This window comes from Mus caroli, unplaced genomic scaffold, assembly GCF_978045245.1.
Source record: "Mus caroli unplaced genomic scaffold, Mus_caroli_1 scaffold_22, whole genome shotgun sequence".
NCBI lineage: Eukaryota > Metazoa > Chordata > Mammalia > Rodentia > Muridae > Mus > Mus caroli.
Window position 1 is genome coordinate 14,668,550 of NW_028227277.1, and position 13,865 is coordinate 14,682,414.

The 13,865-nt window shown below is 33.6% G+C and overlaps 1 pseudogene; it reads right to left on the minus strand.

Annotated features, from left to right (window-relative positions):
• Window positions 1–9,031: 9,031 nt before the first annotated feature.
• LOC147000071 (NADH dehydrogenase [ubiquinone] flavoprotein 2, mitochondrial pseudogene) overlaps window positions 9,032–13,865 on the minus strand; it is a 6,815-nt pseudogene continuing 1,981 nt past the window's right edge.

A 13,865-nucleotide genomic window follows, 5' to 3' on the forward strand; every position in this document is an offset into this window, starting at 1 on the left:
TAAAAAAGAGATTATCATTTGATTTACTTAAGTTTAGTTAAGAAGTCTCTCATGCTCATACCAATACTATGAAAGAGAAGTTCTCTGCCACTGAGATGAGTCTCTAAGGAATTACACTGGATGAAAAAGCAGTAACTAAACATCACATACTAGAACAGTCCATTTCTATAACATTCTTTAAATTCCAACTCTAAGAAGAAAGAAACACTATCGGTTTTGCTCTGAATTAAAAATGAGAAAGTTGTCTGAAAATTAATACAGTTGGCAAGGATATGCAAGCAATTCTTATAATTAAGAGTTCTTTTTAGTCCTCTCTGTTGTAGTGGCCATATGAATCTAAATATGTGAATATGTGTGTATGTGTGTATGTGTGTGTGTGTGTGTGTGTGTATGTGTGTGTGTATGAGTGTGTGTATGTGGGTGTGTGTTTGTGTGTATGAGTGTGTATATATGTATGTGTGTGTATATACCCTAAATTATGTACACACATATTAAATGCATGAATGACCTCAAATGAAACAGGAGAAATCTATCTAACATTGATGAATTGCAGAAGGGTAAATAACTTCCTTACACTACTATAACCTTAGTGCTGCCAAACAATAACCAATGGGAAAATTTAGACAGGAAACTTTACAGAGTTCTCTCTATATGATTTTTTTGGAAGTGGGTGGGAATACATAATTAAATCAAATTGAATTAAACGTTTAATACTAAAAATCATGAACCTTTTATATAATAGCTCTGGCCCATTTTTACAATCTTAAATACACAAATTCAAAATGAATTTCTTGGAATAAAATAAAATTTTATTGGCTATCTTGCCAAAAGCAATCTACAGATTCAATGCAATACCCATCAAAATTCCAACTCAATTCTTCAACGAATTAGAAAGTGCAATCTGCAAATTCATCTGGAATAACAAAAAACCTAGGATAGCAAAAACTCTTCTCACGGATAAAAGTACCTCTGGTGGAATCACCATGCCGGACCTAAAGCTGTACTACAGAGCAATTGTGATAAAAACTGCATGGTATTGGTATTGTGACAGAAAAGTAGACCAATGGAACAGAATTGAAAACCCAGAGATGAACCAACACTCCTATGGTCACTTGATCTTGCACAAGGGAGCTAAAACCATCCAGTGGAAAAAAGACAACATTTTCAACAAATGGTGCTGGCACAACTGGCGGTTATCATGTAGAAAAATGCGAATTGATCCATTTCTATCTCCTTGTACTAAGGTCAAATCTAAGTGGATTAAGGAACTCCAAATAAAACCAGAGACACTGAAACTTATAGAGGAGAAAGTAGGGAAAAGCCTCGAAGATACGGGTACAGGGGAAAAATTCCTGAATAGAACAGCAATGGCTTGTGCTGTAAGATCGAGAATCGATAAATGGGACCTCATAAAATTGCAAAGCTTCTGCAAAGCAAAAGACACCGTCAATAAGACAAATAGGCCACCAACAGATTGGGAAAGGATCTTTACCTATCCCAAATCGGATAGGGGATTAATATCCAATATATATAAAGAACTCAAGAAGGTGGACTCCAGAAAATCAAATAACCCCATTAAAAAATGGGGCTCAGACCTGAACAAAGAATTCTCACCTGAGGAATGCCGAATGGCTGAGAATCACCTGAAAAAATGTTCAACATCCTTAATCATCAGGGAAAAGCAAATCAAAACAGCCCTGAGATTCCACTTCACACCAGTCAGAATGGCTAAGATCAAAAATTCAGGTGACAGCAGATGCTGGCGAGGATGTGGAGAAAGAGGAACACTCCTCCATTGTTGGTGGGGTTGCAAGCTTGTACAACCACTCTGGAAATCAGTCTGGTGGTTCCTCAGAAAAGTGGACATAGTACTACCAAAGGATCCCCCAATACCTCTCCTGGGCATATATCCAGAAGATGTCCCAACCAGTAAGAAGGACACATGCTCCACTATGTTCATAGCAGCCTTATTTACAATAGCCATAAGGTGGAAAGAAACCAGATGCCCCTCAACAGAGGAATGGGTACAGAAAATGTTGTACATTTACACAATGGAGTACTACTCAGCTATTAAAAAAATGAATTTATGAAATTCCTAGGCAAATGGATGGACCTGGAGGGCATCATCCTGAGTGAGGTAACACAATCACAAAGGAACTCGCACAATATGTACTCACTGATAAGTGGATATTAGCCCAGAAACTTAGGATATCCAAGATATAAGATACAATTTGCTAAATGCATGAAACTCAAGAAGAACGAAGACCAAAGTGTGGACACTTTGCCCCTTCTTAGAAATGGGGACAAAACACCCTTGGAAGGAGTTACAGAGACAAAATTTGGAGCTGTGACGAAAGGATGGACCATCTAGTGATTGCCATATGCAGGGATCCATCTCATAATCAGCTTCCAAATGCTGACACCATTGCATACACTAGCAAGATTTTGCTGAAAGGACCCAGATATAGCTGTCTATTTTGAGACTATGCCAGGGCCTAGCAAACACAGAAGTGGGATAGCACTTTTGGGATAGCATTGAAAATTTAAACGAGGAAAATACCTAATAAAAAATAAATTAAAAAAATTAATAAATAAAAATAAAATTTTAATCACTAGTCAACTAAATGAAGTAAAGCCACCTTTGATCTACCTCTGATATACTTTCTGTGGCTAAGACAAAGAGATAACCTAAATGGAAGAACGACTGATTTTTGTTACTGGTTTCAAAAGTTTCCTTGGCTAGTTTTAATGTTTCAGAGATAGAGTAACCCAGGGCACCATGACAAAAACCTATGATGGAGGAGCCCTATACATCTCTAAATAACCAGAAATTGGAAGAAAAGAAAAGAAAAAAGCTTAGTTTCATTATCATTTCATGTGTGCATTCCCTATGACATAAATTTCTTTCAGTAGTTTTGCCTTCTATTAGGTCATCCTCTACCAACTAACCTGTAACTGGAAGTCAAGTCTAAAATGCATGGGTATTGTGGAGTGGTTTATCCAAGGTGCAACATATATTTACTGAATTTTCTAATTTTTAATCAAGTTTCAACTTCTCTAAATCGAATTTGTGTTTGACTTTGAATTTTGTGTTCAGTTTTCTGTGTGTATGGAGAGTGCTATAGTGTGAACTCAAGAGTTGATGTATTATAATCAGGTTCTCTCCTGGGTAATGAGTTTGGATGGTAAGGGAGGGGTCAAGAGTTACACAAAAAAGTTTCCATGACACCCTCATCCTCTGGCATGATTCTCTAGCACTGTACATCTCTTTAAGAAATGTTTTGTCAGTTCTGAGGTCTTTATTTTTATTATCCACACTGATATATTTCACATGCTTATTAGTTTCTAAAGTATAACGATAACTTTTTTTGGAAAGAAGAGAGAAAAGAAAGACTAAGTTGTTCTTTTCAAGTATTGGAAGATTTCTTTTTTTTTTTAATTAGGTATTTATTTCATTTACATTTCCAATGCTATCCCAAAAGTCCTCCACCCACACCCTCACCTCTTTCTCACCCACTCACTCCTACTTCTTGGCCCTGGCGTTCCCCTGTACTGAGATAGATAAAGTTTGCACGACCAATGGGCCTCTCTTTCCACTGATGGCCCACTAGGCCATCTTCTGCTACACATGCAGGTAGAGACACGAGCTCCGGGGGGGTACTGGGTAGTTCATATTATTGTTCCGCCTATAGGGTTGCAGATCCCTTTAGCTCCTTGGGTACTTTCTCTAGCTCCTTCATTGGGGGCCCTGTGATCAATCCAATAGCTGACTGTGAGCATCCACTTCTGTGTTTGCTAGGCCCCGGCATAGTCTCTCAAGAGACAGCTATATCTGTGTCCTTTCATCAAAATCTTGCTAGTGTATGCAATGGTGTCAGCGTTTGGAGGCTGATTATGGGATGGATCCCCGGATATGGCAGTCTCTAGATGGTCCATCCTTTTGTTTCAGCTCTTCAACAGAAACAAAATGAAGTAAAAATGAAGTCATTTCCGATGCTATTGGCAGATTGTACTGTGGAGACCTTAATAGAGTATCAGTTAATTAAATATTACCAGGATCATCCTCTGCCACAAGTTGCAATATACACTTCCAAATGTTCCTAAAAATCAGAGATACCTGTTCAATCCCTCTGAACTGGGTAATCATGTGTGTAGCACATGGTGATATGATTGTAAAAGATACTGAGTTACATCATGGATGACTTGAGTGACTGATGAGGGTAAACAGTAGTTACCATCTAAAATGTACTTTGCTACAACCCTTTAGATATCATTATTGTATGTAATTGGTGTAATTCAGAACATACTAAGAATGAAGGAACAAATAAAATATGGCAGTTTTTCTTAAGAATTTGGGTACTTTTATTGAGGAAACATACAAAAAGACAAGAAAAATGTAGAGATATAGAGAAGTAGTATGTATTTCAGAAGAAACAACAACAACAAGAAAAAAACAGAAAAGCAATTCTGAGAGCAATAGCTAACTGCAATAAAAATGGGAGCTGTATAATAAGGTGGAGAGTACTGGAATATAAACACATATTGAAAATTTAACTGTACTTCTTTGTTTAATTATGAGGAGCAGCAATTTTTTGATGTACCAAGGAGTGCAGTCCAGAATTTAGAACATTCTCGAATACGGCAGGAAGATGGGTTAACTTGACAGTTTCCAGGGCTGTAATGGAAGTGCATTGATAAGAAATCTTCACTACTACCAAAATTTTGTGTATAGGTAATTAAGGAGACAAGATTTTGTATTTTGTTTTGTTTGTTTGTTTGTTTGTTTGTTTGTTTAATTGAGGCATTGAATGAACAGCCATTTCTTCATTCACACAGGCTACTCTGGAGAATTAATACAGGTCACTGGAATCTTGCAGAATGTCAGTGACATCAAGCAGAAATAAAATGTTCTGCATAAATTCAGTGATCCATGTTGCACTGAGATTTCTTGGAAGGATATTGTTAGCTTCGGTAATAAAGAGGGAGAATAATGCAGGGACCCTAGATTGGACAGAATCAAGCTTAAATGGCAATTAGCAACAATGAATCTACTGTCCACGAGAAAATTTCAGAGACAATCATATTCATTAAATTAGTAGATGTTTGTTATAACACCATAATAACAAACACCAGCAAAATAGCTTCATCAGTGATAAACTTAGAATCTGAAAAAAAGATTTTTGAGCACAGCAGATTCTTCTCTTGATCCTCTTTTCAATTAGTTAGATTTAAATAAGCTATTGATACCACATAATATTTAAAGTTCATTCAACTATAAAATGTATGAGTATATGAATAATTAAGTTCGAAGACATCATTATAATGTAGCAAATGACAGGCTTTTAAACTATACTGTGTAACTGCAGCTTAAGTATAACCAGTTTAAAATGACTAAATAAACTATTATTTCAAAAAAAGAAAAAAAAAAGAAAAAAGAAAAGAAAAAGAAAAACGTCCTTCTATATTATGTAAGGGTTCTGAATTTGGCAACTGGTTAACATATCCTCTTAAAATATGTAATTAAACATGCACAAAAACGGTGAAAGCCAGAAGCTACTGAGACTGTGAATCAATCAGTATACATTTCATATAACAGATTGTGAAATCATGGGTAGAATCAAAAGTTTTCTGAAGTACTTCAGTGCCTAATCACAGTCCCTTAAAAGGAAACAAATAATGTGAAAAACAACACTTTGAATTGAATTATTGGAGAAATAATGAAAAAAAGGATGTTTTGTGTTGTAAAAATATACATTCTATTACATGCTGAAGATAATTTTGTAGAGTATAGAACCATTAAAAAACAATTGCTTTATTAAATATTTAAGTTACACTTTAAAATAATTCAAAATAATCATATGAATATAACAATTGTACAAGCATTAGAATTACTGACATTCAAGAGGACAGTTATGTATTAAAGAACATGAATGTATATGTCAGGTATGGCTGTTAGCACAAAATAAATAGAAAATACGTAACCCTGACAAAGGATAAGCCTTGATGTGAACTTAAAATGATTTTACAAGAAATATCATGTTCTATATATTAAAGTTTAAAAAATCACCTAATTTATAAAAAATATCTTTACAGACAAGATGAAGGTACAAATTTTGAAATAAAAAGTTTATCCTGTATTATGTAGACATCTTCTAAATGGTGTTTGTAAATCAATAAATCTGTCTTTATGAGTGAAACAAACTCAGTTATTTTGTACTCTAAAAACATATTTAATGTTTAAAAAGGTAATCAGTATGTAGTATATAAATTATTATATTTAAAATTATTGTAATTTAAAATATCAACTTGTAAGATTGAGATAAGGAAAACATTGTACTTTCGAACAATAACATTTTATAAAGAAACTGAAACCTTCCTGCATTTCTGATAGACAATAGACACTTCAAAATGTGGTTTTATAATTTTTATAAGATGATAATCGACTTCATTATATGCATAATAAATCCACCTTTTAATTAAAAATATCCATGAGTGAATTTCTAACAACTCTATTTATAAGACATTTAACTAGAAACGACTCTATGTTATCTCTCCTGCGAATGGAGATATGCTTCTGCAGTTAAGAGCAATTGCTTCTCCTGCAAGAGCTCTCTTCTAATCCCAACACCCATATGGCAAGTAAGAACTTCCTGTAACTCCAGTTTAAAGAGATCTGATTCCTCTTGTTGTATCCAGAAACAGCACATACACACACAATGCCCAGATACATGTGTGGGCAAACCGACCCAAACACATATAATAAAGCATGAAAAATAAAATTTATTAATCAGAGAGAATGAATTATGATATATTTCTATGCCGTATATATAGATATACATTATATATACATATATATATACATATACATGCATTATATATATATATATATATACATATACATATACATATACATATATACATACACACACATACACACACACATACACTTATACAAAATTACAGATAAATATATCATGAGTGAACTATAGGTACATGGGTTTCAAAATGCCTGTCCACAAAGGGCACATAAAATATATACTTTTTATACAACTTTAAAACAGAACTTAAATACAACAGAGAACATTGTCCTAGGAAAACACTTCTCTCATATGTTAATGAAATTACTAAATTCAACATTCTGTTAACTTAGAATTTGTATCCTTAATTTATGCTACAATATAATTTTGGGTCATTAATATAAACTTTATTTCTGTCTGTAAAGAATTAAAACATAGCTTCAACAAAATATATATGTTAGAATGTTGATATATGCAGGTGATATTGACAATGGATCTAGAAGTCAAAATTAAGACTCCCAACAGCTAGAGATGTACTTATCCAATGTTGTGAACTGTCTGATATGGGTGCTCTGAACAGAACTTGGTACCCTAAATTAGCATAATGCATGAGTCACTAATGGGTCTTCTCCGTAGCCCTGCTTTAAAAAGTAAGTTAATTAATTTAACTTTACATTTAACTAATTATTAATTTAGTTTTACGTTTTTATTCAGTGCATGTGGGTTGTGCTTATGCAGAAGTCAGAGGAAAATTTGTGATTCCATTCTAGCGTATATATCGTAGTGTCCAAGGATCAAGTGCAGTACTCCAGGATTAGCAGCAAGCACTTTTATTCACTGTGCCTTCCTTCCAACCCTATTTAATATTTAAATTACTAAAGAATATATACCAAAAAATAAACTATTCAAAGTCATATTAATGGTAACTACAGACAAGAGCAGTTCAACTTGGATAAAGCATAGCTCTCACTATTTACATGGTGTCCTGAAAATAATTTTAATTACGAACAAAGCAACAATTATACTTCAGTGGATTTCTAATTTTGCTTTCTGCAGTGGTTTGAATAAGAATGACACCTGTCTCGAAAAAACGAAAAAAAAAAATAAAAAGAATGACACCTGTGGGCTCATGTATTCCAGTGCTTGGTCATAAGGGAATGGCACTACTTCAGAGAAATTAGAAGATGTGGCCTTGTACTAGTAGGTGAGGCCTTGTAGGAGGAAATATGACCTTGTCGGTGAAAGACTGTCAGATCAGTGCCAGTGTCTTATTCTTGCTGGTCCCTGTGAATCCAGTAATAGAATCCTCAGTGACTTCACCAGCACCTGTGTCTGCATGCCACCAGGCTACCCTCCATAACGACAGTGGACTGTAAGCAAATCACTCTTGAATGTTTTTCTTCACAGAGATAGAACACTGAAGAAAACACTTCTTCTGGTATTCTACCTGAAAACTTCTGCATTTCTTTTCCAGCCTTACTCACAATTGTTAGCAAATGGACTGGACTTTAACCTACTTCTTTAATTTGTCTAAATTATCATATCACTCCTGGATCTTATCACATGGCTCAAATTCATTGCTACTGCAGGAAGATGCCCTTGTGCAAGGTTCCATATTCTCATTTCAATTTAATACATAATTTTATAAGTTTTACCATCTAAAAATTTTTCTTTATAGTCTAAGTGTTTCAGGAAACTAGGTATTATTATCTTATAGATTCATTTACAATGAAAAAGGATTTTTTTCTTGTAAAAGCCTTACATATTTCTGATGAATAGTCAAATTATAAATGCCAGTCTTGGAAGGCAGCAAATGAGAACAATATTGAATGAATATGTGATTAGAGAAATATAAAATTAACACTTTAATTCATTTGAGCTATAATGAGTAATATGTGGCTGGCTTTTTTCCCATTTTAAATTCAGTGGCTCTTAATAATAACATGAAATAAAAGCTGTATATTTTTATCTGCCATCAGGGTCTTTCTGTTATAGTCTATCAGTGAATCACTAATGCTCTGACACTGTGTAATGGCTTTCACTACTGTTCCTTTTAAAGCACCAATTGGTGATAATACTCTATCATAGCAGATCATGAAAACCAATTATTAAAGGAAAAGAATTCACCAAGCAAAATGCATAACTGGAAGTACTGGGAAAATAAAGAGGATTTTAAAAAATGTAAATAATTTCATATTTTATTTCTCCAGTGACATCTCTACAGTGAATATAAGTTAAAGTCTTTCTTCTACACCAATGCTAGGTTGTTTGGGTGGTTCAGTCAAAGAAGGAAGGCCTCCAGCTGGCTCAAAATAGAACCAGACACTTCTTGGCCCACGCTTTGGAACTTTCCCAGTTCTGAGTTCATTAGTATTATCTTCAATAACCTTGGTTGTTAGATCCTCATAGAAGTTGTCATTTATTTGAATCATTGGTGCATTTACACATCCTGAAGTATTCACCTTCCATAACAGTGAATAGTTTTTCAGGTATAGTGCATCTACCTTTTGTTCTAAGCATTCTCTGAAGGGTCTCCAGTCTCTCAGAATCTCAAGCATGCAAAGATACTAGTACATACATGAAACTGGCTTTTGATTATACATTGTATAAAAAGTTTTTACTTTGCATACTCTCATTAGAGGTAGTTCTAAAACTTCTGCCACCTTGTTCACAGCAGAGAGGAAAAACCTTCTATTCTGCCTTTGTGGTAGATCCAGGACAGGCAGCAGAACTGCTTTATGCCCATCTGGGTAATTTTTTATTACTGCTTCCATTATCTTATACTTTCCTGGTGTAGAATCAAATGGAGTATCTGGGTAATTCTCAGGAGGATTACAATGCACAAATAAGGCTCCTCGCATGTATTCTGAACATGACTGGCCACAATATTCTCCTATCCTGGCTGCTGAAGTCTGGTTCTGAATGTAAAGAAGATTTTTTATAGTGAAGTAGTGTCTGGCTAGATCAATAGACAAGTAAATTTATTACACAATTTCAATTACAGTTTTTATAAACTTTACAAGAGAAGCAATAAACCATTTTCAAAATACATGCTGAAATACTTAAACACCTATATAATTTTTCTTCTAACAAGTTTTGAAGATTGTATTGCTTGTATAATATTAGTCTATTTGAACGAGTTTTTTAAAAAGTATTTCTCTAGTTATATTACAAAACAAGTATTTCTGTTGTTTTTCAAAAAATATTATTGATTTTGTATTCTAAGTTAAAAGTATCTTATTTAAAATAAGAGTATAATTTTCGAAAAATGCTATTATTCAATTAGATGAATTTTGAGCATAGTTAAATTGTATAGATGCAAATTAATCTTAACATAACTTTATTTCAATTTATGATGTTAATAAACGTGGTACTTTTAAGAAAATACAATGTTAAATAAATTTAGGTTTTAGAACATATAAATATTATTAATATTATCAAGAATCCCAGTATGTTATATAATGTTTATTGTAAGTTTTATCAAGAATTAGCATAAAAACTAACATTCATTGAATAGCCATTTAATGTACTATGCAATTTTAACATAAAGTATATGAGACTAATAGTGGTAATTTAAAAATAGATTGATCATTTATTTTCTGTAATCCTTATTTTAATGAAAGTGAACTAGATAGTCACATCTATCATTTCCAGGGTCATGTTTCTTTAGAAAGTCCTAGAATATTCTTTGACTTTCATATTTAGAAAATGAAGTGTTACCTCATCTCTTCCTATTTTTATTGAAATTATTATACCTATAAAATACTGGAGAGTTTAAATATCTCCAATCCTGCATGGATCATAAGCTTTAAAAACATTTTCCATAAACTGTCAATGTTGTACTTGAAAATAATCAGCTTACTACCTAAAAGTGTTACAACACTTTGTCTTCCATGGTCCCCCTCTAAAGGCTTTATAACTTGGGTTGAACACATTTCAAAGGTAAATACTAAGTAATCAACTCCTTTTATTATCCTGGAATATATTCTTGTCATCTGAACATGATTTACTATTTATTTAAAATGTTTCTGGTAGGTTTTCAAGGTTATTTTCACTGGGGGCATTATGATGTGGTTTGTAACTTTTACGAGAGGTATAGTATCTTCCTGCTCTTCTTTTCTTTCTTTCTGTGCTTTGACTTCCACATCTGGAGTTAGTTTTAGAGTGCAATTTGAAACAGGGAACCAATCATTTGTGCATTGTGGCTTGGTCCACACCTGGATCTTGGGGAATTCAGGCCCAGTGTCAGGGTCTGGTGACTCCTTATCTGTCAGTACTCAGAGCTAAAGGATGACAAAGGAAGTTTGGGATGTGTGCTAAGGATCTAGGAACCACTAATTGCCAGTGTCCCAAGCATATGGGAAGCAAAACTTGGGTGGGACATTTGTGGTTTACTTGTTGTTGCCAAGAATTGGATGATATGTAGAGGATTAGACTATGTGTTTGGGATCTGTGCTCCAAGCTTTTTATCTAAGCATCTGAATCAGGTAATGTTTAAGCAAATTGTATTAATATCATATATTTTTAATTAGTTTAGTGGTTATGTGACTAAGTTCAAATGATGTTTTTAACAGTGCTGTCCATAAATAAATACTTCAATAACCCTTAGATTGTTAACAAATAGTTCAGTATCTCTACATTTTTTCTATCCTTCTATGAGGTAAGTGATCAAAAATATCTATTAAATATAATTAACATAAGCATATACTTTTTAATTAAAGATGATTACTAAATATAATACACAGGTTCATGTATAAGTCCCAGTGACCACAGGACTACATATTAGTGACACATCCTTTATATAGGAGTATAGACTGAACATAATAATTTGTTTCTATTGAGCAAAATAAAACAAAATAATTGGGTTGCAAAACACTGGGAATTCCACTCCCTTTGGCTGTTACTGAGGCCTTCTTACTTGCTCAGCTCTATGAAATGAACTTTCATGTTGTGATGGTTTGTACATGCTCATCTCAGGGAGTGGCACTATTAGAAGTAGGTGTGGTCTTTTTGGATTAGCTGTGTCACTGTGGGTGTAGGCTTTAAGACCCTTATACTAGAGGCCTGTAAGTCAATATTCTGCAAGCAGCCTTCAGATGAAGTTGTAGAACTCTCAGCTCCTCCTAAACCATGACTGCCCAAACACTGCCATGCTCACTTCTTGATGTAATGTACTAAGTCTCTGAAACTGTAAGCAGCTCCAACTAAATTAAGGACCTTGGTCATATTATCTGTTCATAGAAGTGAAAGTCTAAGAAAGACCCACGTTTTACCATGTTCTGTGGCAAGTCTGACACACAGAAAACAGGCAGAAGCAACAACTCAGTGTGTAATTATTGAGACAGCCTAACAATTTGTAAAAAGTCAGAGGCTACCATGAAAGGGCTATCAAAAAGAAGGATCTTTATAATTAAAATATTAGATTAACAACAGGCTCTGTGAAGGCCAAAAGTAGAATACTCAGAAACTTGAACTCAGAGATTTGGTCTACTTGCTTTGGGACATGACAGCAATTATGAGCTTATGTCACTAAAATTAAGAATAATTTAATGCATGAGAATAAGTAAATAGTGCACTCAGGATTGTCATAGGGGTTATAAATTGGAAAGGGCAGAAATTCATATTTATAAGTATTAAAAATGATCTTTATGTACTTAGTGTGTTTAGAAACAAACAACTCATTTTTAATGCTTTTTCTTTATTTTTGATAATTTCATATAGGAATACAATGAAGGATGATCACATCTACTTTTCATTTCCCAGTATTTACCAATACCCATATGTACTCATCAATTCAACCCCATCTACTTCATACTTATGTTTGTTTGAAAGCCCAATAAGTTGAATTATTGCCGCTTAAGTGCATATGGATGTGTGGCCATTCATTGGGTCGACCCAACTTACGAGGGGACACATTCTGATTTACATGCTTCTATTGTATTTTTAGTGTTTTCTTTATTTTTTTTCTTTTAAAGATTTTAGTGTATTTAAGTTTGGGTTTTTAATTTAAGCTTTAATTGACGTCAGAATTGGGTGTTCAGATCAGAACATCCACAGTGACACAGCTAATCCAAAAAGACCACACCTACTTCTAATAGTGCCACTCCCTGAGATGAGCATGTACAAACCATCACAACATGAAAGTTCATTTCATAGAGCTGAGCAAGTAAGAAGGCCTCAGTAACAGCCAAAGGGAGTGGAATTCCCAGTGTTTTGCAACCCAATCATTTTGTTTTATTTTGCTCAATAGAAACAAATTATTATGTTCAGTCTATACTCCTATATAAAGGATGTGACACTAATATGTAGTCCTGTGGTTCAGATCAGATTCATGGGATTATTTCGATATATTTATATCTGTTAAGAGATAGAGAGAAAGTAATATTGAAAGAAACAAAGAAATAAAGAAAAAGATTGAAAGAGTGAGAGTGAGAGAGTGTGAGAGGAAGGAAGGAAAGAAGGAAGGAAGGAGGGGAGAGTGAGAAATTGATAGATAAAAAAAGAAATAAAACAAATAAAGTCAAAACATAAAGAAAAAGAGAGACAGAGAGATAAAGTTCGGAAGAAAGGAAGAAACAGAAAGAAAGAAAGAAAGAAAGAAAGAAAGAAAATAAGAGAGGGAAAGGGAGAAAGAGGGAACGATTCAGAGATGGAAACATATGGAGAAAGACAGAATTTATGAAATATACAAAATTAATTAAAAATAAATAAATAAATGAATGAATAAACGTTTTAGGGATTTTTCAGCTTTATGTGTATTCATTTTAGATTTCTATGGTATTATAAAAGGATTTGTAGAGTTTTAGAAAAGTGTATTAGAGTTTCTTGTTTTTTAGGCTTCTATTTTATTTTTAGTGTTTTCTTTTTTTTTTTTTTTTTTTTTTAATGAACTTTAATGATTTCGCAAAGCTGGAAAACAGTAAGAGATACAAAGAAAAACCCAATATAAAAAACTCAAAAAAAATTAATAAACAGAGGGAGAGAGAGTCAGAGCGAGAAATAGAGAGTGAGAGAGACTGAGAGAGACTGAGAGTGAGAGAGAGAGATAGAAACTTAGAAAGAAAAAAC